This window comes from Lithobates pipiens, unplaced genomic scaffold (assembly GCF_037356315.1).
Source record: "Lithobates pipiens isolate NorthernLeopardFrog02 unplaced genomic scaffold, aLitPip1_a1.2 Scaffold_10, whole genome shotgun sequence".
Lineage (NCBI taxonomy): Eukaryota > Metazoa > Chordata > Amphibia > Anura > Ranidae > Lithobates > Lithobates pipiens.
In genome coordinates, this window is record NW_027507686.1 from 125602849 (window position 1) to 125630258 (window position 27410).

General features: G+C 46.1%; 1 protein-coding gene across 3 annotated transcripts in view; it reads left to right on the forward strand.

Annotated features, from left to right (window-relative positions):
- Positions 1–1422: 1422 nt before the first annotated feature.
- Positions 1423–27410, forward strand: part of LPCAT2 (lysophosphatidylcholine acyltransferase 2) — a 322785-nt gene continuing 296797 nt past the window's right edge. Inside the window, exon 1 of one of the 3 annotated variants that reach the window (XM_077458072.1) lies at positions 1423–1530. The gene's annotated coding sequence lies outside the window, so the exon portion shown is untranslated. Of the gene's footprint in view, positions 1531–16373; positions 16500–25009; positions 25029–27410 lie in introns of those variants that run through there. The other 2 variants (XM_077458053.1, XM_077458081.1) reach the window with 2 other exon arrangements.

The following is a 27410-nucleotide window of genomic DNA, read 5'->3' on the forward strand; positions in this document are numbered from 1 at the left end:
CTAGGAGCATTCAAGGAAAGGATCAGGGGGAAGAGAGGTCCAGATCCTTTCGGACAATTCAACGACAGTGAACTTCCTGAATCCTCAGGGAGAAACCAGGTCTCACACACTTATGAGCTTAACTCAGGAGCTCCTGGAGTGGGCAGAACAAAAAATCATCTCTTGTCAGTGCATATAAGGGTGGTGTACAACGTAGAAGCGGACTACCTCAGTTGGCAGCCGATGCACCAGGGGGGGGAGTGGGAGTTAAATCCCATCTCCCCCTCTCCCATCTATTTCATGTGCCAGCACTTCAGCACGCCAGAGATAGACCTCTTCACTCACAGAGGGAACAGAAGAGTGAGAAGGTTATTTTCTCTGTCCAGAGAGGAGGGATCCCAGGGGCTGGACGTGTTGGCACAAGACTGGGAGTTCAACCTGGCATATGCCTTTCCCTCCTTAACCCTGATCCAGTGGATAGTGCAGAAGCTGAGTCGGTCCTATGGCAGGCTGATCTTGGTGGCTCCCTGGTGGCCCAAGAGGACCTGGTTCTCTACCCTGGGAAATTGGTCAGTAGCCCCCCTGCAGCGCCTCCAAGAACACCAGGACCTTCTCCTTCAGGGTACGGTTTGCCACCTGAACCCCGTTTTTTTCAAGCTAACGTCTTGGCTCTTGGAAGGGAGAGCCTGCGGCAGAAGGGGTGTTCCGAGAAAGTAATTGAGACCCTTTTACTGAACAGGAAGGCGATTACCAGGTGCATGTATGCCAGGGTATGGGGGTGTCTTTTCTCATTGGTGTCAAACGAAGAGGGCCTTCCAACAGGATATTCCTGCAATACTGGACTTCCTCCAGGAGGGTGCAGATCAAGGCCTGGCAACCAAGACCCTCAGGGTCAAGGTGGCAGCCCTATGCAGCTTTTTGGACAGGAGACTGGCTCTGCAACCCCTGATTAAAAGATTTTTGACAGCTATGGAGAGGATGTCCCCCGTTCAAATAAGTACATTTCTGCCATGGGACCTGTCCCTAGTCTTGGAAGCTAGGGCATCTTTCGAGCCATTGGCTCAGGTTATGTTTAAGTTACTTTTCTCTTAAGACCAAGACTTGGCAGCATAGCTGCAGCCATGAAATCGGCAAGGGAGCACATGCCAACCACTGCTGAGCCAGCTGGGGAGGAAAGTAGCATGGAGGTAAACCGGAGGAGAGGAGCAACGCCAGGGAGCACGCAGATCAACCAATAGGCAATAATATCTCCACAACTTGCACCCTGCCAAAGAAGTATGTGCTGACTTAAAGGGATAGGGCAGACGCAAATAAACTTTTGACCAGGAAAGGAGAAATAAGAGAGAAAAGAGGAAACTGCTCTTTCTGTTTTTTGGTCCACCGAATGCACTAATATGCAAACAGAACTGAATGCTGTAAAAGTGAAGAGACATCTGCAGTCCAAAAAGACCCACAGAAGGGACTCCCTACCTTATTAGCACGTTTAGGGACCAAGGATAGGGACTACACCTGGGAGAGGCTAAACCAAGACGCAAACTGCCCAAGGCAGAGGTAAGGACATCTGACTTGCATTCACTGACCATGAGGTATGAGGCAAAGGAAAGGAGAATGCTGGGGGTATTTAAGTCTCTTTTTAAAATATTATTCACTGTTCCTGAGGGAGGAGTACAGCTTATCACATGCATGCTACCGTGGAGGTATTTTATAATGTGTTTTTTTTTTAATATCTATGCACAAGCGTTTTGCTTTTCATTTCCATTTTAACCACATCCCGTCCAGCCCTTTAGCAGAATGACAGCTGGGTGGTGGTTTCATTATCCTGACTGGGCGTCATATGATGTCCAGCAGGATAAGCTGCTCGCATGCACCCCCTGCAATAAAGCGATTGGTAGTGTGGTGTGCCGCTCTGACACACTGCATCTCCTATCTTGGTAAAGAGCCCATGACGTAGGTTCATTACCATGTGATCAGCTATGTCCAATCACAGCTGAACACATCATAACCAGGAAGTGCCAGTTTTCGGCTTTCCTCTATACAGGGCACAAGTAGAGGAGAGCCGTTAGGTGGCTCTCCTGATGGGGGGGGGGGGGGGGGTCTGCACGGATAATCAGCACATTAATGTTTAGTGCAGACCTATCAGTGGTGCTCACAAGGATACCTCATTTAGTGTCTACCTAGAGTGTCAATTCATGCCCACCAGGGATGCCAATCAGTGGGCACCAGTAATGCCTGTCAGTGCCTCCTCATCAATGCTGCCGATTAGTGCCATCTATCAGTGCCCATCAGTGCTGCCAACCAGTGCGCATCATTGCCCATCAGTGTCACCCATCAGTGCCGCCTATCAGTACCCATCAGTATCACCTATCAGTGCTAAATATCAGTACCGCTTATCAGTGCTGCATATTAGTGCCTTATCAGTTCCCATTAGTGCCACCTCATAAGCACCCATCAGTGCTGCCTCATCAGTACCCATCAGTGCCTGTCAGTGAAGGAGAAGACATATTCATTTACAACATGTTATAACGTATACAAAGAAAAACTTTTTTCTTAATTCTGTATTTTTTTGTTTAGCAAAAACAAAAAAACCCCAGTGGTGATTAAATGCTACTAAAATAAAGCTTTGTTTGTGGGGAAACAATGCAAAATAAATGTCATATGGGTATAGTGTTGCATTACCGCGCAATTGTCATTCAAAGTGCGACACTGCTGAGAGCTGAAAATTGACTTGGGTAGGAAGGGGGTGAAAGTGCCCTGTATTGAAATGGTTAAACTGCAGGCTTTGCAATCACTTTCATGTGTTATTGATATAAATATAAAATAATAGTAATAATTCAATAAATATTTGATAATCCTAACTTTTTGACATTATTGTGCTACCTCTTTTTGGAGAGATTTTTGGGGGGGGGGGGGGGTTGAGAACATGGGCATCAGCAAGGGAGGCTAGTACTTCCCCCCCCCCCCCTCCCTCCCGGAATCGGCAAGGTTTTGGCACACGGTGTCTGAGCGGTCCTTGCAGGGTCCACCGCGGCCTCCGCAGGCTTTTTTCTGAGTCTGCTAGTCTTCTGCTTCTGTTTTCTGCCATCTGACACTCTCCCTCACCACTCCAAAGCAGCAGTTCCGTGGAGGGATCTGTTGGCCGCAAAAGCCGATACCTCATCTATAGTTCCAGCTGCAATTTCAGGCATGTCGTTGATTTAACTCCGACTCCTGGTCACTCATTCACAGCAGCGCTGCAAGGTCAGTGTCACTCGGCACAATAGCAGACAGTAGCATTTGTATGGCCACAATAGGAGTTATATGGACACAATAAGAGTTATATGGACACAATAGCATTTTTATGCTATTGTGCCCATATAGCTGCTATTGTGCCCATATAGATGCTGTTGCGCCCATATAGATGCACAACAGTATAAAACAACAAATAGTGTAGCGCTGAATTAAATAACCAATTTGTATATAAAAACAAAAACAGAATATAAGTATACAAAAATGTGAAAGCTGTGAATGCTGAAAACCATTAGTAATTAAATAAGTGAGTCCCAGTGAAAAAAAGTCCACATATATTGGATAGTGCACAAATGTTGTGGTAGGTATTCCTCACAGGGAAATCAGGGAATCCACAGATCAGATGAAACCAAGTGTATCAACTTGTCTGAAGTGATATAAAAGGTAGGTAGAATACTCTTACCAGAGAAGGTGGACTCATCAGTCTTACGACAGTTGAGTCAAAAACGCTTGGGATCCAAACATGGAACCAGATGATCGGTTGTAGATAGTCAAACCAGATGCTAGGGAGACTTCTGAAGATATGAGCCCATGGTGGACGTCTCTCGAAGCGTCTCGAAGCGTCTCTCGGAATATCAGGATCGGGTGTATCGCATTTAGGGTTCCAACCCCAAATGTGGAAGAGGGTCCACAAAAATGTAATAAAGGAAGCTCCAAATGGTGCAGGTCAGTAGGTAACCATTGGGTTTTATTTAAAAAGTCATAAAAATAAACAAAAGTTATGACATGTGATCACAAAAAAGTACTGAATAAAAACAATGTGGGGTGCCAGATGCAAGCCCGACGCGTTTCGACAAAATATGTCTTCAACAGGGGCATATTGGAACCCACCACATTGCCATCACATTTATAAAATCCCCAAGACTGGCCCACCTATAAAGGGGCGGAGTCTAATCAAAGACAGAGTGTGTGCGGAATGACGGCCCAATAGTATTGAATGATGGGAGGGTCGCTGTAAGCTGGACAACCAATGAGCTTAGTCAGTTCAGCACACACATGCCTGTATATCCATCAACTAACTAAGTATACTATCAAACTGTCAATAAAAAATTCCAAAAATGTCATAAAAAAATCACCGATATATGTTCACTTATCACAAACAAACCTTATATCAGTATGTCTAATATTGACAATTTAATCCACTATATACCTCAAAAAGGGACAGTAGACACAATTTAGTTGATACCCAGATAGTTGTACAACAACGTGACCAATAATGTACTCATTCTAAATCGTTAGTGTGGATATATATTATTCACATAACTGGAGTGTTAAACAATATCTCAGATGGACTAGTCAAGCAGTCAAAGCGGTCATCATCCATATGTTTGATTTATAGCTGGTCATTTAAAAGACTCTGAGTTACTCACATTCTGAGGGTGACTTTCATTTGTCTGAATGTATCCACATGTGTAACCCTGATCGTTAGATGGACAGCGTGGCGTCCATATGCTCTAATCTCCAGGTTGCTGGTTACCATAGCAACCACTGAGACGCTGTATTGGCCCCACGTTACGTTCGATCGTGTGACGTAATCGCGTCATTACGGGCGGTACGTCATATGACGTAATCGCGTCATTACGGGCGGAACGTCATTACATCCTCGTCCTATCCCATGGCATATATCATGCGTTGCCATGGTACAAGGACGGGATGTGGTGGACGTGTTTGGTGATTCGCGTCAAGAGACCCGCGGCGTGCGCGTCACGTGACGCGGCCCGTCCTCTCCTCCCGGGGGTACAATGGAGAAGGCGGCGTTGTGTGTGAAGCACACCAACATAGGCCGGAAGTGGTCACCGCCAAGGGGGCGTAGCCATAGCTCGTGTCCCCATACACCAATCCGGAAAGGAGGAAGGAGGGGAAAGGTTTTATTAAGCATCATGTATACACGGGGACAATAGGTGCAGGAAATAACCTCACCACAATGACCCACAATGTAACACATTAGACGTATAATATACAATGTGGATAAATCTCAGAAGAAACCTGCAAAAATACCAAAAACATAAAAAAAAAAAAAAAATATATAATACAATTAAAATTAAATAACACCACATATAAAAAAAGATATGGTGATCTAGTGATGTGCAAAAATTCAGATGCAAAACAGACTAGTGTGTAAAGATCGAACCATATGATTTATATGGTCTTTACATATAGGCGGACATGTAGGTAATCAGAAACAGCGATCATCCCGGACAGAATGTATATCAACAAGGAGATCGCTATTGCGGACAATCTGCCAAACAAATGTTATACTGTATATCTACTGCGAAGTTGCTCTAAAATCGCAGGAAGCCATAATACGCTAATCTTTATGCAGCAGAGAGCTCATAAATCTATATTATATAGAAGCCACGGGAAACTCCTAGACTCACAAATTTGGAATTCATAGGCACCACAAAGATAGTCATGAGATGGTAATGACGTAGTATGGAAATGTATCTGTTAAAAGCTGTAAAGCTATGAAAAAACAAATTTAGGCTTGGTTAATAAAGCAGTTAATGTCCCAATCAGTGTTCATGCCATGGGGGGAGTAACACCTCAATTCGTGTATCCAGAACGTTTCGAGGCGCGACACTCCCCGCAAGCATGAATCACCTCTCCAACTGGGAATAAATGTATCTATAATCTGGAAATGTGTACCTGTTGGGTCTCTATTGTGTTGTTCCAGGAAATGTCTAGGGACTGTGTGCTTGTTACAGCCCCCTTTTATTTTTGCAAGATATTCGTTTACTCTGATAGAAAAATTTCTGATGGTACGACCAACGTACTGCTTTTTACATGGACATGTAATGAGATAGACTATGAATCTAGTGGTGCAGGTAGTAAAATGCTTCATGGAGTATACACGTTGCGTGGCCGTAGATGTGAAAGAATCACTCTTCCGTTTGCCCAACGCATTGTGCATGCAAACATTGCATTTTCTACAAGGAAAAAAGCCTTTACTCTGTGGAAAAAACTGTATAGGTTTGGGAATGTCAATCGCATTAGGGGAGATATCCTTCTGAATCGAGCGAGCTCCTCTATAAATCACTCCGGCTCTCTCGGGGATTACACCGCCGAGGATTTTATCGCTACATAATATTTTCCAATGTCTATTAATGATTTTCTTTATCTCATTGTGTTGTATTGAAAAAGTGGTGAAAAATGACCATTTGAATTTGTCATTCTTTTTAGTTTTGGGCTTCTTCTCGATCAGGGACGACCTATCGACTCGCAAAGCTGATTTTATGTCCGGATCAAGAGCATATGGGTCATACCCCTTATCGATAAATCTCTTTCTGATGGTATAAGATTGGGAAATGAAGTCATTGTCGTTAGTACAGTTACGCCGTAACCGAAGGAACTGGCCCCGTGGTACAGATTTTAGCCATTGATGGTGGTGGCAACTGTCCATGGGGATATACCCGTTCCTATCGGTCGGTTTGAAAAAAGTTTTAAGTACAAGGCGTTTCTGAACGACAGTGATTTCAAGATCCAAGAAATGTATATTAGTAGTGCTGGCCTCAAAGGTCAGAATAATACCCCGGTCATTATTGTTGAGAGTTGCCATGAATGAATCCAAAGATGACCGACTCCCTTTCCATAGGAGGAGGATGTCGTCTATATATCTAGCCCACAGGACCAATTCAGGCCTGTCTAGGGCATAGACGACATCCTCCTCCCACTGGGCCATAAACAAGTTGGCTAAACTGGGAGCGTATTTGGCACCCATGGCAACTCCCTTGGTCTGTGTATAAAAAGTACCTTGGAACCAAAAGTAGTTATGGGTGGTGGCGAACTGTAGAAGTTCCATGACAAAGTTTCTGTGGATCAAAGGAAGCGTGGAGTCTCTTGAAAGGAAAAACTCCACAGCATTCAGTCCTAGATGTTGTGTAATGCAAGTATAAAGGGCAGATACATCGGCCGTAACTAAAATAAGTTCATCATGATATTGAACTTTCTCAAGTAATCTAATTGTATCACCTGTATCTTGTAAGTAAGATGGAATGCGTCTCACCAGGGGTTGAAGGTAAAAATCGATATATTTCCCGATTCGGGAGGTGACAGAGTCAATGCCACTGACTATCGGGCGACCTGGTGGGTTGACTGGATCTTTGTGTATTTTAGGTAATTGATATATAATAGGGATGCGGGATGTTAATGGGATCATAAATTCCTTCTCTTTATGATTTAGTATATTGAGGGAAAAGCCTTCATTTACAATCTGAACAAGTGCTTTTTTATATTTAGAAGTAGGGTCCCCGGGTAGTGGGCTGTAGGTGGTACGATCACCCAGTAGTCTGTTCATTTCTTGGATGTATCGTGACTTATCCAATACTACTATTCCGCCCCCCTTATCGGTGGGGCGGATAATGAGGTTCTTTCACAGAGGGATTTCAGACCGATTTGTATGGCTGGATCTTGGTGTACTCTCTTGTTGGGCAATTTGTCCAAATCATCTAAAACAAGATTTCGGAAAACATTAATAGAAGATAAAGTACATGGAGGGTCAGGGCTGGACTGGGACAAAAATTTGGCCCTGGACTTCATCCAGACCGGCCCACTTTAATTTTGCAAACACACACAAAAACAGTATATAAAACTATACGCAATTGCGCAAAAAAATGTATTATTAATCAATAACCGTGACCAGTGACAATAAATTATTAATCAATTACCGTGACCAGTGACATTAAATTATTAATCAATTATCGTGGACAGTGATATTAAATTATTAATCAATTACCGTGGACAGTGATAATAAATTATTAATCAATTACCGTGACCAGTGACATTAAATTATTAATCAATTACCGTGGACAGTGATATTAAATTATTAATCAATTACTGTGGATAGTGACAATAAATTATTAATCAATTACCATGACCAGTGACATAAAATTATTAATCAATTACCGTGGACAGTGACATTAAATTATTAATCAATTACCGTGGATAGTGACAATAAATTATTAATCAATTACCATGACCGGTGACATTAAATTATTAATCAATTACCGTGGACAGTGACATTAAATTATTAATCAATTACCGTGGACAGTGACATTAAATTATTAATCAATTACTGTGGACAGTGACAATAAATTATCAATTACCGTGGACAGTGATATTAAATTATTAATCAATTACCGTGGAAAGTGGCAGTACATTTACCCCTCCCCCCTCCCCCCGCCATGCTGCACATTACAGATATCATAGACATGCAGCCTGCAGTTGATTATCTTATTTAGTGCTTACTTGATGACACTGGTGAGGGGATGGATTTCTTTGTCCCTGGACACTGACCCTGTCTGTGCTGCTGTCTGGAGTGGAGTTCTGGAGCTGTCTGGAGCAATGCTCTCGTTCCTCCTCGGTGGCGCTTTCTCTTCACTTCCAGGCCAAGCAGCTAAGCGCGGGCTCCTCCCATATCCCCGGGCCGCCTCCGCCCTCCGGCCGTGTGTGACGTCACGGCACTGGGACAAGGAGGCTGCCAGTAAGGTTAGGGGAGTGAGTGGCAGCGTCATTAGGGGGTGGTACTTGCGTGCCGGCCCAGGTGCTGTAGCGGAGCCGCAGCCCCGGCTGCCGCCGGCGTTAAAAATAAAAAACACACTAACTCAAACTGAAAACCGGCCCAGCGGCCCACTGAGCCAATCGGCCCACCGGGAATCTCCCGGTAGTCCCGATGGCCAGTACAGGCCTGTGGAGGGTTAAATAAAGAAGGATTGGCCAATCCTGAATGTCTATCCAGATTATGGTCTGGAATGGTATTAGTCCCAGTGGGTGTAGACAAAAAATGTCTCTGAATGTTGAGTTTGCGAATGAATTTCTGCACATCTATAAAAGTGGTAAATTTATTGAGCTTCCTAGGTGGAACAAATTTAAGACCTTTATTAAGAATGTGTTTTTTCACTCTCAGATAGGGTCACTGTACTGAGATTGAATATACCCATTCCTATTGTGTCCGCTTTCTTTTTCCATTGGATGCGCCGCCCCCCTCTAAAGCCTTGTTTAGTTTTGTATTTCATGCATAATTGGGAGTGGCCCTGTGAAAATCCTGATATGAGGATCCAGGATGGTTATAATTATAATTATATGGGGTCCTAGGAGTAGGTTCATGTCCATAAGTCATATAAGGGTAGGGGTCACGGTAGGAATCGTATGAACCCTCATCCCTAAGAGGTAAGAAACGATTGTGTGTGCGTATGGGAGTACTATGGGGATAATTATCCTTCCTGTAGCTGAATCTATCATCTCGCCATGGTCTCGTTGTCTCCCGAGGGGCTTCGTGTTGATAACCACTATTGGCGTCACTGGAGTGTCTGTCACGGCCACGATTATGGTTGCCTCTGCCCCTATTTCGGGGTTTGGAACCTCTACCCTGATGGTTATGATATTGGGCCTCATTTCGTGGTGTGTGTGTATAGTCATTAACTCTAGTAGGACCTGGGGGTAATGGTTGGGATAAAGGTGGCTCATATATTAACTTCCTTTCCATATCTGGAACCTCAGGCTCCATATTCTCTATCAGTGGATTACAACCTGATTCTGTAGCAATTTTTTTCTGCCAATTGAAAACAAAATTGGTTTTGTAATCATTGGTATCACGGTTATATTTTTTTTGTTTCTTACTGCGTTGTTCCTTCTCCTCTTTTTCAAGATGGTTTTTTAAATTAGTAGACAATGTAATGTATTCTGATGTACCCAATGAGGGGGTTAATTTTTCTTTAAGATCTTTAATTTCTTTATCAATAAAAGGTAATCTCGCTTGTTTCCTTTCCACCAGGAAACCCAACAATTTAATCCCCACCTCATTGAAGTAATTAAACCATACATCAAAATCCAGTTCACCTTGTTGGGGGTGAACATCCCAACGTAGTCCTCGTGGGACCATTTTCTCTTTAATATATTGTTTTAAAAATGCAATGTCCCACTAAAGATGTACCTCAGAGACCATCACATTTTTAAGTCTCAAAAAGACCACTGACTTCAGTGTTGATAGAATTGGCTGTGAAAACACCAGTGTTAAAGGACCTGGAGGTCCTATATTCAAAAACATCCATTTACAGGACAGTGAATTTAAGCTGCAGTGAATAATGTGTCAAAAAAATGCAATATTCAAAGGGGGAAAACACCGCGCTAAGCTAAATCAACACAGAAAAAAGATTCTAAAACAGCTGCCAACACTTCAAACAAACAAAGTTCAACAAATATAAAACAACAAATAGTGTAGCGCTGAATTAAATAACCAATTTGTATATAAAACAAAAACAGAATATAAGTATACAAAAATGTGAAAGCTGTGAATGCTGAAAACCATTAGTAATTAAAGAGGAAGTAAACCCCTTCAAACCACTTTGACCTACAGGTAAGCCTAGATTAAGGCTTACCTGTAGGTCCAAGCAATATCTCCTAAACCTATATGGTTTAGGAGATATTTGCCCGAAAATGGGCACCGCTGTCTACGGCGCATGCGCCGTAGACAGCGGCGCGCAGGTGCACTAAATGCGGCAAATCCAAGAATGGATTTGCCTAATTTGTCGACTCCCGTGCGCATGCGCGGGAGTGACGTCATCGCGGCTTCGCCGAATGGCAGAGGCGGAGCTGCGAGACGCGACTCCCGTGCGCATGCGCGGGAGTGACGTCATTGCGGCTTCGCCGCTGTCATTGGTCGGAGCTGCGAGACGCCACCAGCAAGATGGATACGGCGGACTACAGGGATCAGCGGCGACTTCGCTGGCTCCTGTGTCAGGTAAGTGACACATAATGAGCTACTATGCGATGCATAGTAGTCCATTATGCTTTACCTTTGCAGGGAAAAAAAGAGGAAGTAAACCCATCAGGGTTTACTTCCTCTTTAAATAAGTGAGTCCCAGTGAAAAAAAGTCCACATATATTGGATAGTGCACAAGGTATGGTAGGTATTCCTCACAGGGAAATCAGGGAATCCACAGATCAGATGAAACCAAGTGTATCAACTTGTCTGAAGTGATATAAAAGGTAGGTAGAATACTCTTACCAGAGAAGGTGGACTCATCAGTCTTACGACAGTCGAGTCAAAAACACTTGGGATCCAAACATGGAACCAGATGATCGGTTGTAGATAGTCAAACCAGATGCTAGGGAGACTTCTGAAGATATGAGCCCATGGTGGACGTCTCTTGAAGCGTCTCTCGGAATATCAGGATCGGGTGTATCGCATTTAGGGTTCCAACCCCAAATGTGGAAGAGGGTCCACAAAAATGTAATAAAGGAAAAAAAGAAAGCTCCAAATGGTGCAGGTCAGTAGGTAACCATATGCAAGCCTGACGCGTTTCAACAAAATATGTCTTCAACAGGGGCATATTGGAACCCACCACATTGCCATCAAATTTATAAAATCCCCAAGACTGGTCCGCCTATAAAGGGGCGGAGTCTGTAATCAAAGACAGAGTGTGTGCGGAATGACGGCCCAATAGTATTGAACGATGGGAGGGTCGCTGTAAGCTGGACAACCAATGAGCTTAGTCAGTTCAGCACACACATGCCTGTATATCCATCAACTAACTAAGTATACTATCAAACTGTCAATAAAAAATTCCAAAAAGGTCATAAAAAATCACCGATATATGTTCACTTATCACAAACAAACCTTATATCAGTATGTCTAATATTGACAATTTAATCCACTATATACCTCAAAGGGACAGTAGACACAATTTAGTTGATACCCAGATAGTTGTACAACAACGTGACCAATAATGTACTCATTCTAAATCGTTAGTGTGGATATATATTATTCACATAACTGGAGTGTTAAACAATATCTCAGATGGACTAGTCAAGCAGTCAAAGCGGTCATCATCCATATGTTTTGATCGATAGCTGGTCATTTAAAAGACTCTGAGTTACTCACATTCTGAGGGTGACTTTCATTTGTCTGAATGTATCCACATGTGTAACCCTGATCGTTAGATGGACAGTGTGGCGTCCATATGCTCTAATCTCCAGGTTGCTGGTTACCATAGCAACCACTGAGACGCTGTATTGGCCCCGCGTTACGTTCAATCGCGTGACGTAATCGCGTCGTTACGGGCGGTACGTCGTATGACGTTATCGCATCATTACAGGCGGAGTGTCATTACATCCTCGTCCTATCCCATGGCATATATCATGCATTGCCATGGTACAAGGACGAGATGTGGTGGACGTGTTTGGTGATTCGCGTCAAGAGACCCGCGGCGTGCACGTCACGGGTTACGTGACGCAGCCCGTCCTCTCCTCCGGGGGTACAATGGAGAAGGCGGCGTTGTGTGTGAAGCAAACCAACATAGGCCCGAAGTGGTCACCGCCAAGGGGGCATAGCCATAGCTCGTGTCCCCATACACCAATCCGGAAAGGAGGAAGGAGGGGAAAGGTTTTATTAAGCGTCATGTATACACGGGGACAATAGGTGCAGGAAATAACCTCACCACAATGACCCACAATGTAACACATTAGATGTATAATATACAATGTGGATAAATCTCAGAAGAAACCTGCAAAAATACCAAAAACATTTTTTTAAAAAAAGAATACAATTAAAATTAACCACTTGCTGACCAGCGCACGACGATGTACGTTGACAGAATGGCACGGGCAGGCAAATGGGCGTACATGTATGTCCCTTTAAATTTGCCGCCCTGCCATCGGGAGCGCGCCGCCGGCAGCGCGCTCCCGCGCTGGTCGGGACCACCGTGAGTCCGGTCACGGGATCCGATCGTCTCACGGAGCGGCCGAATGAAGAAATGCCGTTGTAAACAACATTTCTCCATTCTGCCTAGCAACTAGTGACGCTGATCTCTGCTCCATGTGATTGGAGCAGAGATCAGTGTTCACTAAATGAAAGCCCAACCCCCCCCCACAGTTAGTAACACACCCGTAGGAACACTTAACTGCTACACTGCCACCCATTGGTTAACCCCTTCACTGCCAGTGTCATTTACACAGGAATCACTGCATTTATATAGCAGTGATTACTGTATAAATGACAATGGTCCCAAAAATGTGTCAAAAATGTCCGATGGGTCCCCCACAATGTCGCAGTCACAATAAAAATCGCTGATCGCCGCCATTACTAGTAAAAAAAATAATAAAAAATTATTAATAAAAATGCTATAAAACTATCCCTATTTTGTAAACGCTATAACTTTTGCGCAAACCAATCAATCGCTTATTGCGATTTTTTTTTACCAAAAATATGTAGAAGAATACGTATCGGCCTAAACTGAGGGGAAAAAAAAGTTTTTTTATATATTTTTGGGGGGTATTTATTATAACAAAAAGTAAAAAATAATGCGTTTTTTTCAAAATTGTCGCTCTATTTTTGTTTATAGCGCAAAAAATAAAAACCGCAGGGGTGATCAAATACCACCAAAAGAAAGCTCTATTTGTGGGAAAAAAAGGACGCACAATTGTCAGTTAAAGCGATGCAGTGCCGAATCGCAAAAAGTGGTCTGGTCTTTGACCAGCAAAATGGTCCGGTCTGAAAGTGGTTAAATAACACCACATATAAAAAAGATATGGTGATATAGTGATGTGCAAAAATTCAGACGCAAAACAGACGAGATTGTAAAGATCGAACCATATGATTTATATGGTCTTTACATATAGGCGGACATGTTTCTGTTTCTGAATCAGAAACAGCGATCATCCCGGACAGAATGTATATCAACAAGGAGATCGCTATTGCGGACAATCTGCCAAACAAATGTTATACTGTATATCTACTGCGAAGTTGAATAGATGCACAACAGTAGCTATATGGACACAGCAGCAGCTATATGGGCACAATACCATAACCATGTTATTGTGCCCATAAAGCTTCTTTTGTGCCCATATAGTTGCTGCTGTTGTGCCCATATAGCTGCACAAGAGCAGCTATATGGGCACAACAGCCTTTATAAGAGCACAATAGAAACTTTATGGGCACAACAGCATCTATAAGGGCACAATAGCAGCTATATGGGCACAACAGCATAAAGATGCTATTGTGCCCACATAGAATTTAAAATCTCCACTGGCTTAAACTAATGCTGCACCATGCAGGTGTAGTTTCTTTGTAATTGATTGATTGCCTTAGGCTCGATTCACATCTATGCATGTTGCTTTTGAGCGTTTCTGCAGTGCTTTCCGTGTTTTTGGACATGCGTTTTTACCGCAATTTGCATTTTTTTTTACACTGTATATAGCTGGTTGCTACGGAGGGGGGCGCAAACCTGGCTGCTGCATCCTTAACAACTGATGAGTCATCAGTTGTCAACAGGCTTCCCGCTGAATGTAAAAAAAAAAATTACAGGCTAAAAAAGAGAAAAAACAGAGTGGGGTCCCCCCCAGGTCCATCATACCAGGCCCTTGGGTCTAGTATGGATTCGGAGGGGACCCCCATGCCAAAATTGAAAAAATAACCAGACCCTTATCCGAGTATGCAGCCCAGGAGGTCAGGAAAGGGAAGGGACAAACGATCGCCCCCCCCCCCCCCCATCATACCAGGCCTCATGTCCTCACCATGGGGGGATGGGTGCTTTGGGGCAGGGGGGGCTCTGCGCCACCCACCCCAAAGCACCTTGCCCCCATGTTGATGGGGACAAGGGCCTCTTCCCAACAACACTTGCCCAGTGGAGGGTCTCGGCTGGAGCAGCGGCAGAGAAAGAAGAACACCGGACAAAGAAGACAGAAGAAGAGCGGAAGAAGAAGAGGAGGAGAAGGAGAAGACCGGAGGAAGAAGTAGAGAAGAAGATTTTTAATAAAAGACTTGTCAAAAACAGTCTACTGTATTTTTTAACACTACACTACTTTTTTTTTTTTGAATGGGTAAGGGTACAATGTACCCCATACTCATTCATATGGGGTGGCCAGGATCTGGGGGCCCCCTTGACCGGAGGATGAAGATGCGGGAGAAGATAGAGGAAGACCAGAGGAAGAAGCAGATTTTTAATAAAAGGCTTGTCAAAAACAGTCTACTGTATATTTTAACACTACACTCTTTTTTGTTTGTGAATGGATAGGGATACAAAGTTTCATATGGATATAGTGTTGCATTTCCGTGCAATTGTCATTCAAAGTGGGACACTGCTGAGAGCTGAAAATTGACTTGGGTAGGAAGGGGGTAAAAGTGCCCTGTATTGAAATGGTTAACCTGCATGGATTGTTCAGGCTTTACAATCACTTTCATGTGTTATTATAAATATAAAATAGTAATAATCCAATAAATATTTGATAACCCTAACTTTTTGACATTGTGTTACCTCTCTTTTTTGAGAGCTTTCTTTTGGGGGGGGGGGGGACATGGGCGTCAGAAAAGGGGGCTAGTGGCCCCCCATCGGCAAGGTTTTGGTACACGGTGTCTGTGAGCGGGCTCTGCGCCCCCCCACCCCAAAGCACCTTGCCCCCACGTTAATGGGGACAAGGGCCTCTTCACGACAACCCTTGCCTAGTGGAGGGTCTCGGCTGGAGCGGTGGCAGAGAAAGAAGAACACCAGACAAAGAAGACAGAAGAAGAGCGGAAGAAGAAGAGGGGGAGAAGGAGAAGACCAGAGGAAGAAGTAGAGAAGAAGATTTTTAATAAAAGACTTGTCAAAAACAGTCTACTGTATTTTTTAACACTACTTTTTTTTTTTGAATGGGTAAGGGTACAATGTACCCCATACTCATTCATATGGGGTGGCCAGGATCTGGGGGCCCCCTTGTTAAAGGGGGGGCTTCCATATTCGGATAAGCCCCCTGCCTGCAAACCCCAACAACCACTGGGCAAGGGTTGTCGAGAAGAGGCCCCTGTCCCCATCAACACGGGGGCAAGGTGAACCGAAAGCTGGCAGCATGGCTGCAGCCATGAAATTGGCAAGGGAGCACATGTCAACCACTGCTGAATCAGCTGGGCAGGAAAGTAACATGGAGATAAACCGGAGGAGAGGAGCAACACCAGGGAACACGCAGATCAAACAATAGGCAATAATATCTCCACAACTTGCACCCTGTCAAAGAAGTGCTGACTTAAAGGGATAGGACAGACTCAAATAAAGTTTTGACCAGGAAAGGAGAAATGAGAGAGAAAAGAGGAAACTGCTCTGTTTTTTTGGTCTACCGAATGCACTAATATGCAAACAGAACTGAATGCTCTAAAAGTGAAGAGACATCTGCAGTCCCAAAAGACCCACAGAAGGGACTCCCTACCTTATTAGTGCGTTCAGGGACCCAAGGATAGGGACTACGCCTGGGAGAGGCCCAAGGCAGAGGTAAGGACATCTGACTTGCATTCACTGACCATGAGGTATGAGGGAAAGAAAGCAGAATGAGGTATTTTTTTTTTAAATATTATTCACTGGTCCTGAGGGAGGAGTACAGGATGGAGCTCATCACATGTATGCTGCCATGGAGGTATTTTATAATGTGTTTTTTTTAATATCTATGGACAAATGTTTTGCCTTTCATTTCTATTTTAACCACATCCCACCCAGTCCTTAAGCAGAATGACAGCTGGGTGGTGGTTTCATTATCCTGACTGGGCGTCATATGACATCCAGCAGGATAAGATGCTCGTGCGCACCCCCTGGGGGGCACGCAGCAAAGCGTTTGGTAGTGTGGTGTGTCGCTCTGACACACTGCATCTCCGATCTTGGTAAAGAGCCTATGACGTAGGTTCATTACCATGTGATAAGCTATGTCCAATCACAGCTGAACACATTGTAACCAGGAAGTGCCAGTTTTTAGGCTTTCCTCTATTTGCCTTGACAGGGCACGAGTAGAGGAGAGCTGATAAGTGGCTCTCCTGTTGGGGGGGGGGGGTGGTCTGCACTGATAATCAGCACATTAATTATTAGTGCTGACCTATCAGTGGTGCTCACAAGGTTACCTCACCTAGTGCCCACCTAGAGTGCCAATCCATGCCCACCAGGGATGCCAATCCTTGCCCACCAGGGGTGCCAATCAGTGGGCACCAGTAATGCCTATCAGTGCCTCCTCATCGGTGCTGCCGATTAGTGCCATCTATCAGTGCCCATCAGTGCCGCCAACCAGTGCCCATCATTGCCCAACAGGGCAACCCATCAGTGCCGCCTATCAGTACCCATCAGTACCACCTATCAGTGCTGCATATTAGTGCCTTATCAGTGCCCATTAGTGATGGACGAACTTCCGACGGGACATTTTGCGAACGCGAACCGCAAACGTGACCAATTGACTTTAATGGCAGGCAAACCTTAAAAACCTCCAGGTCATATTTTCAGCCACAACATACTTAATAGCTGTGTACACATAGTCCCACAACATGGACACTAATGTAACAAAAGTATTAAGTAAATCTGGGATTGACAACGACAAGCATTCTTTTTTTATCTGTGAAATTTTGACAATTCAGGAGCGCATGAAGGCCATGGAGGAGAGGGAAGGTCAGGGCAGGCTATGAAGGCTGTGCCAACCTGTGCTTGAGCCCGGCCCTTACCCCCACCTATGCAGGGCTCCACTGCGGTGGTCCGGAGGTGCCAGTCCAGTGCTGATCCTTAGCCATGATGCTGGCACTGCCTGCTGATTGGCTTCTCCGCTGCTATCTCTCTCACTGTCTGAAACCAGCACCGCGATAGAGACTGAGCACTGACACCAGCACCGTGATAGAGACTGAGCACTGACACCAGCACCGAGATAGAGAGCACTGACACCAGCACCGTGATAGAGAGCACTGACACCAGCACCGTGATAGAGAGGACTGACACCAGCACCATGAGAGCATGGACACCAGCACCGAGATAGAGAGCAATGGCACCACACCAGCACCGAGATAGAGAGAGCACTGACACCAGCACAGAGATAGAGAGAGAGCACTAACACCACACCAGCACCGTGATAGAGTGCATTGACACCAGCACCAAGATAGAGAGCACTAACACCACACCAGCACCAAGATAGAGAGAGAGCACTGACACCAGCACCGAGAGAGAGAGAGCACTGGCACCAGCACCGTGATAGAGAGCACTGACACCAGCACCGTGAGAGCACTGACACCAGCACCGTGATAGAGAGCACTGACACCAGCACCGAGATAGCGAGCACTGACACCAGCACCGAGATAGAGAGCACTGACACCACACCAGCACAGAGATAGAGAGCACTGACACCAGCACTGATACCAGCAACTCCCTGCGGGACCCAAAAATATGACACTGCTCAACCTCTTCAAACAGGAGGGTACGGCATATAGTATGGTGTGCTTTTTTTGTACAAGGAAGTGAGCCAAAGGTAGAAAAAAGGTCCATGTGCTAGATTATATAAATTGTTTATAGAGTTATGCATATACATGGTCTACTGGTCACATGTGTTGAATTCTTCCGAGATCCATGCCTCATTAATTTTTATAAATGTGAGGTAGTCAACACGGTCGTGAGCTAGGCGAGTGCTCTTATCGGTCACGATCCCCCTGGTGCACTGAACGTCCTTTTGGACAGGACACTGGACGAGGGGCAAGCCAACAGTTCAATTGCAAATTGGGCAAGCTCTGGCCAGAGGTCAAGCCTGCCCACCCAGTAGTCCAGGGGTTCATCACTCCTCAGAGCTTCCACATCGGCCGTTAACCCGATGTAGTCAGACACCTGTCGGTCCCTGATGCTGGATCCGGATAAGACCTGTCGATGGGTCGGCTGAAAGAATGATCTCATATCAGAAGTCAGCAACACATCTTCGAACCACCCTCTTCTTGCAGGCGCTGTTGGATTGGTACCCGCAACTCTTTCTCTGGGAGTGGGAATTCCTCCTCTGCCAGCGCACGCAAAAGCAGAATGCAGCATTTCTCGAAGCAAGGCCTGTAACTGCTCCATTCTGACAGCCCTCTGTGATGGTGGTAACATTTCCGCCATTTTGTGCTTGTACCGGGGGTCTAAGTACGTTGCCACCCAGTACTGGTCCTTGACCTTTATGCTTTTTATACAGGGGTCCCTATTAAAACACTGGAGCATGAAGGCCCCCATTTGCACTAAACTGGAAGCGGTGTGGTGGCCTGGCTCCTGCTCATCATCAAGGGTAATGTCGTCCTCCTCGTTTTCCTCTCCCCATCCATGGACAACAACAGTGATCCCAGAAAGGTTTAAAGCATGCTCTTCTTGCTCCTTGGCATCCGCCCCGGCACCATCCTCATCTGACTCCTCTTCAGACTCCTGTTGTTGACTTGTCTCAGATAGAGTAGCACCCCCTGGGAATTCATTCAGCATTGCGACTTCCTCATCTTCCTGCTCCTGCTCCTCCGCGGCTTGATCAATGCGGTAAAACCAAATCTACACTGGTGCCACGGGATACATGCTTGACGGCCATCAGAAGGTTCACCCAGTGGGCAGTAAAAGTTATATGCCTTCCCTGCCCATGTTTGCTAGACCACGTGTCTGTGGTCAGATGCATCTTGGCACTGACACTGTGTGCCAGAGATACATTCACTTGCCGCTGAACATGGCCATATAGCTCTGGGGTGCCCTTCTGTGAGAAATACTTCCTTCCTGGGACCTTCCATTGTGGTGTTCCAATGGACACAAATTTTCGAAAGGACTCCGATTCCACCAGTTTATATTGCAGTAGTTGGTGGGCTATCAGTTCTGACAAGCCAGCCCTCAACCGTTGGGCAAGAGGGTTATCCAGCGTTATTTTTTTTACTCTCGCACATTTGGCCCACGGAAGCCTGCCTTTTTCCAGAAAAATGTGAGGATGGCATGATGGAAGGTGGAGTGGAGGACAATTGTGAGGAGAGAGGAGAAGGAGAAGTAGAAGACGAGGCTGGACGGTGAGAGCCTGGAGTGTGGCTTTGTGATTTCCGTTGCTGCCACTGGGCTTGGTGATGGCAGCTAATGTGCCTTCTTAAGGCGGTCATCCCTACGTGAATGTTGGGCTTACCACGACTTATGCTTTGACTGCAAAGGCTGCAGATGGCAACACTATTGTCAGCAGCAGACACGTTAAAAAAAGCCCACTGTGAAGCCATGTGCCGGCGTCCCGGGAGCGCCAGATGTGACCGTACATGGTTGATGCCTCACTCCTGATACATTAGCAGTCTGGTTTGTCCCTCCTGTGCAATATAAGTTCCGCCTGCTTCTCCTCCCTATATGCTGGTCCATATCTCCCTCTGAACTCCCCTCCTCTTCCTCTCTTGTGGGCACCCACGTGACATCACTAGACACGTCATCACCGATGTCACCTTCCCCACCGCTATAATTAGAGATCTCGGAGTAGGCACCAACCTCCTCCTTGGGCTGATCTGGGTACTGTCGTCAGACTGCTGAGTGGAGGTTGTTGCTACCTCCTCTTCCTGATCCAATGCCAAGAGTGGCTGCACATCGGAAATGTCTTGATATGGATCAGAAAATAATTCCTGTGACTCAAGCGGAAGGTATATGGTGGTGGTGGTGGTGTTGGTGGTAGTGTCTTTGGGGGTGCACATAGCAGACAGTGAAGAAGAGGGTGCAGATCGAGAGGATAAGGAGGGTGCAGAAGAGTAAGGCTGAGTGAGCCACTCAACCATGTCTGGTGCGTCCTTTGACGTAATTGCACGCACCTTCTGCAATTTGCCACTTTAACTCAAGCCTGTTGCTCCTGCCCTACCCCTACCACCCCTGTGGAAGGGCCTGCCTCTTCCTCTGCCTGCATTTTTTTAAATGACCCTGTGACAATAGTCTCTAGAGAAGTGCAGTATGTATGTGGAAGAAGGTATATAACACCCTGCTTCAATCTGTCGTTTTGGGGGGCCACTGGTCTAGCACACCAGTTATAACACTTTTTTCAAATTGCGTTTGTCACTCTTTGTAGTATCGCTGCAGAACCACTCAGCAGTCACAATGCTGCACAGTGGAAATGCACTATACTATGCTTTCTATATTTGTAAGTATTTTATACGTGTATTACACCCCTATATACTGCACACCAAATAGTACACCTATACCAGTCCTTAAAAGGACCTTTAGGGACCTAGTAGCTAGTGATTTGCAGACTGTCCCTGCTCCAAACACCAAACTGTCCCTCAGTCCCTACACTGATAAGAGACAGCTGCAGAATCGGTCAGCACTCAGCAGCACAGTAGTGAAGTATAATATACTTTCTATATTTGAAAGAAAGTATATTATACGTGTACAACCCTATATAGTGTACACCTATACCAGTCCTTAAAAGGACCTTTAGGGACCTAGTAGCTAGTGATTTGCAGACTGTCCCTGCTCCGAACACCAAACTGTCCCTCAGTCCCTACACTGATAAACAGTGGCGGAATTATAGGGGTCGCCAAGATCGCCATGGCGACCGGGCCCCTTGCTGCAGGGGGCCCCTGAGGTCCCCCTGTACTCTTCCATAGGAGGGGAGGCTGAGAGGAGCTCCCCGATCATCAGCCGAACTGAAATCGGCACTGTGCGGGAGCTCCTCACATTAGCCTTTAGAGAAAGCACAGTGTGTGCTCTTTGTCTCCCCCTACAGTGCAGTACCTGGCAGGAAGAGCCAAAGTAAATGTCTGCCGTCTTTTTTTAATAAGACTAGCTACTGTATTTGTGTTTGTATGTGTGTGTGTGTGTGAGCATGCTTGTGTGTGTGAGCATGCTTGTGTGTGTGTGTGCGTGAGCATGCTTGTATGTGCGTGTGTGTGAGCATGCTTGTATGTGCGTGTGTGTGAGCATGCAAGTGTGTGTTTGAGCATGCATGCGTGTATGTGTGTGAGCATGCATGCATGCATGTGTGTGTGAGCATGCTTGTGTGTGAGAACATGCGTGTATGTGTGTGTGTGTGAACATGCTTGTATGAGTGTGTGAGCATGCTTGTATGTGTGTGAACATGCTTGTATGTGTGTGTGTGAGCATGCTTGTATGTGTGTGTGTTCACATATGTATGTGTATGTATGCATGTGTGTGCGCATGTATGTGAGTGTGCATGTATGCATGTATGTGAATGTGCATGTGTTTATCAGTGGCGGTGCATCCAAAAGGGTGCACAGGTTCCACCCCCTCTATGACCAATGGATAGATTCATGCATAGCATAGCATGAATATATCCATGGCCACCGCTGCCACCCCCATATTTAGGTGTCTGGTCCCTTTTGGGGTGCCGGGTGCCTGAATTACAGCGGTGGGGGGTGTTTTTGCAGCACCTGAATAGAGCCATGGGCTCTAATAGGCTTCAAAATAGGTGAACTGCGAGCGCCATGCTTGACACTCAAAGTCTACCCATTTGTGTTAGAAAAGTGAATTAATATTCACTTTCCTAACACTGAACCGCCTCTCCACCAATCAGGTGTGCGGGTCTGTTACCCATCACCCGATTGGCTGAAACGATAGACACAGCTATTGGATGCCCATCAGGAGGAGAGGACGGGAGATGAGGATGGCAGGAGATGCATGGAGGACCCCGCTCATGGGCGTTACCCGCTGCCCCACCAAGACAGGGTAAGTGGCGGGCAGACAGCGAGCGGGCAGTGGGGATTCACAGTGGCAGCATTTGATGGGCACACCAACGACATTTGATGGGCACAGTGGCAGCATTTGATGGGCACAGCGGTGCCATTTGATGGGCACAGCGGCAGAGCTTGATGGGCACAGTAGTAACATTTGATGGGCACAGTGGTGGCGTTTGATGGGCACAGTGGCTGTAATTGATGTTTTTTCAATCGGTTCCTTTATATGTGGCCACCCACTTGGGACTGGGCCCTGATGTTCCACCATCGGGCTCGGAGAAAAGAGCCCTGTCCGGAGGTCGGGGGGGGGGCCTCCATGGCTTCCTGCATCAGGGCCCTGATGGTTCTAGTTACGCCACTGCTGATAAAAGACAGCTGCAGAATCGGTCAGCACTCAGCAGCACAGCAGTCAGCAGTGCACCATAATATATTTTCTATATTTGAAAGAAAGTATATTATACGTGTACAACCCTATATACTGTACACCTATACCAGTGCTTAAAAGGACCTTTGTGGATCTAGTAGCTTGTGATTTGCAGACTGCCCCTGTTTCAAACACCAAACTGTCCCTCAGTCCCTACACTGATAAAAGACAGCTGCAGAATCAGTCAGCACTCAGCAGCACAGCAGTCTGCAGTGCACCATAATATACTTTCTATATTTGAAAGAATGTATAATGTATAATGTATAATGTATATATATATATATATATATATATATATATATATATATATATATATATATATATATATATATATATATATATATATATAATAAGTGTATTACATCCCTATATACTGTACACCTATACCAGTCCTTAAAAGGACTTTTGTGGACCTAATAGTAATAGCTAATTAGCTAGCTAGTAATTAGACTGAGGCCGCGTACACACGCGGGGACTGTTCGCCCAACTTTGTCCGTCAAACAGTTTCGGCAAACAGTCCGCTCAAAATTAGCATGGACGGACTTGCCCACACACGACGGACGAACAGTTTGCTGAAACCGTGCGCGATGACGTGAACGGCACGTACGACGGGACGAAAAATACGACGTCCTATACACTGCATTATAACTTTCGGCGTGTAAATCCTTTCTGAGCATGCACGGAACTTAGTTTGACGAACAAGCCTACACACGAGGGGACTGTTCGCTGAAACTTTGTTTCAGCGGACAGTTTTTCGGAATTTCCGAAAAACCTTGTTCAGCGGACTGTTCGCTGAAACTGTCCGCTGAAAGCCCACACACGAGCGGACTGTTTGCCGAAACACTGTTCAGCGGACAAAGTTGGGCGAACAGTCCCCGCGTGTGTACGCGGCCTTACTGTCCCTGCTCCACACAGCGTCCTTTCCTTACACTGACAAAAGACAGAATGTAAAAATGTCCGCCAGATCAGGACTATTTATAAGGTAGGGGGTATTTCCATGTGCTGAAATGTCTCAGTTGGCTGTCCTGTACCCCATGATGGATGTGTCATGGGTCAAAGTTCTTCACAATGTAAACGAATATGGCCGCCGCGAACAGCACCAGAAGTCCGCCGGTTTGGCGAATTGCGAATGAGCAAAGTTCGCCACGAACCGACCGCCGGGCGAACCGCAAGGCCATCTCTAGTGCCCATTAGTGCCACCTCAGCAGTACCCATCAGTGCTGCCTCATCAGTACCCATCAGTGCCTGTCAGTGAAAGAGAAGACTTACTCATTTACAACATGTTATAACATATACAACGAAAAAAAAAATTTTATTCAGTATTTTTTATTTGTTTAGCAAAAACTAAAAAAACCCAGTGGTGATTAAATGCTACTAAAATAAAGCTCTGTTTGTGGGGAAACAATGCTAAAAAAAGTCATATGAATTTAGTGTTGCATTACCGCGCAATTGTCAAAGTGCGACACTGCTGAGAGCTGAAAATTGACTTGGGTAGGAGGGGGGTGAAAGTGCCCTGTATGGAAATGGTTAAACTGCATGGATTGTTCAGGCTTTACAATCACTTTCATGTGTTATTTATATAAATAAAAAATAGTAACAATTCAATAAATATTTGATAACCCTAACTTTTTGTCATTATTGTGTTACCTCTCTTTTTTGAGAGCTTTTTTTGGGGGGTGAGAACATGGGCATCAGCAAGGGGGGGGCTAGTGCCCCCCCCCCGGATCGGCAAGGTTTTGGCACACGGTGTCTGTGAGCGGTCCTTGCAGGGTCCACCGTGGCCGCCGCAGAATTTTTTCCAAGTCTGCTATGCTTCTGTTTCTGCTTTCTGGCATCTGGCATCTGGCTGGAATTTCAGGCATCCTGTTGATTTCACTCTGACTCCTGGTCACTCCGAGTCCTGGCAGCCATGGCTCAGGGGATTCACAGCACCACTGAAAGGTCAGTGTCACTGGGCACAATAGGAATAATGCAGGTTTGGTTTCTTTGTAATTGATTGATTGCCTTAGGCACAATTCACATCTATGCATGTTGCTTTTGAGCATTTCTGCAATGCTTTTTGCGGTGCTTGCCGTGTTTTTGGACATGCGTTTTTTCAGAGATTTGTGTTTTTTTTTACACTGTATATAGCTGGATGCTAAGGAGGGGGGGCGGGAAGCCAGCCGCTGCGGCATACTTATCAACCAACGAATCATCAGTTGTCAGCGGGCTTCCCACTGAATGTAAAAAAAAAAAAAAAAAAAAATCAAGAGAAAAAAATTGTGTGGGTCCCCCCCCCCCCATGCCAAAATTGAAAAAATAACCAGATCCTTATCCGAGCATGCAGCCCGGCAGGACAGGAAAGGGAGGGGACGAGCGAGCGCCCCCCCCCAACCAAGCCGCATGCCCTCTACATGGGGGGATGGGTGCTTTGGGGCAGGGGGGGCTCTGCACCCCCCACCCCAAAGCACCTTGCCCCCATGTTGATAGGGACAAGGGCCTCTTCCCGACAACACTTGCCCAGTGAAGGGTCTCGGCTGGAGCGGTGGCAGAGAAAGAAGAACACCGGACAAAGAAGACAGTAGAAGAGCGGAAGAAGAAGAGGAGGAGAAGAAGGAGAAGACCGGAGGATGAAGATGCGGGAGAAGATAGAAGAAGACCAGAGGAAGAAGCAGATTTTTAATAAAAGACTTGTCAAAAACAGTCTACTGTATTTTTTAACACTACACTACTTTTTTTTTAGTGAATGGGTAGAGGTAAAATGTACCCCATACTCATTAACATGGGGGGGCCGGAATCTGGGGGCCCCCTTGTTAAAGGGGGCTTCCAGATTCCGATAAGCCCCCTGCCTGCAGACCCCGATAACCACCTGACAAGGGTTGTTGGGAAGAGGCCCTTGTTCCCATCAAAGCACCCATCCCCCCATGTTGAGGGCATGCGGCCTGGTATGGTTCAGGAGGGGGTCGCTCGCTCGTCCCCTCCCTTTCCTGAACTGCATGCTCGGATAAGGGTCTGGTACGGATTTTAGGGGACCCTCACTCCATTTTTTAAAAATATTTTGGCATGGGGGTCCCCTCTGAATCCATACTAGACCCAAGGGCCTGGTACGGATATGGGGGGCCCCATGCTGTTTTTTTTTTTCACGATTTTTTTTAGCCACCATTTTTTTTTTTTTTACATTGAGCGGGAAGCTACATTTTTTTTTAAAGAGACGCCACACAAATTGCGGCAAAAACGTGGTAAAAACGCGGTACTTTTGTTTTGGATGCGGGTCCATTGAATTATATTACATGCAAAATGCTGCATTTTACGGCAAAAAAAGTCCCTGACCCTTTCCAAAAACGCAGAGGCACAAAAATGCATTGATGTGAACGTGTTCCATAGGCACCCATGTTAAAAAAAATTCCCTGCGTTTCTGCAAAATGTATCAAAAATGCATTAGTGTGAATCAAGCCTAATTGTATGTTTTTTTATACCTTCACTTGCTGTGATCGCTTGTAGCATATTTTGCATGGTTTTGCATGTGGCTCAGATCACCACGGCAAAACCAGGTACATCCCCCCTCAAAAAGTGGCAAATGTGACAGTGGGAGGGGGAGAGGGTGCAAACAAGTAAAGCTTCCCCTTTTGGGTGGAGCTCTGCTTTAACACTGCCACAAGCCACCAATAGGGAGGGTAGTTGAAAAGTAGAATTTTGGATTGCGCCAGCCTTAAAGACTGCCCCCATCCCCTTACCCTCAACACCTATGCTGACTAGGGATGAGCTCAGGCACGTTTGCATGGACCAGGGGCGTACTAAGTGGGGGGGCGGGCCGCCCCGGGTGCCACACACTGGGGGGGGGGTGTCAGGCCAGCGCCCCCCCCCCCGCAACTGAAGTGTCAGACAGCGCCGTGCCTCGGTTCCGCAGCCCACACAGAGAGAGCCCGAGGCACTGGCAGTGGGCGGCATTGCAGGGGGGAGGGTGCGAGCAGCACCCGAGTGGAGTGACATCTGCCGGCTCAGTGATCCGGGACCCGGCGCAATAATCCCCTTCTCTCTGTGGTCGCGTCGCGCGGCCATTCTGATCAGTCTCGGGCAGCGGCTGTCTCTCACAGCCGAGCAGAGTGAAGCCGCCTCCCCCTCCTCCATGCACAGCACTGTGTAGACAAGGAGGGGGAGGCGGCTTCACTCTGCTCAGCTGTGAGTGACAGCCGCTGCCCGAGACTGATCAGAATGGCGCGACGTGAGTCACGCGACCACAGAGAGAAGGGGATTATTGCGCCGGGTCCCGGATCACTGAGCCGTCAGGTGACACTCCACTCGGGTGCTGCTCGCACCTCCCCCCGCAATGCCGCTGCCTTGGGC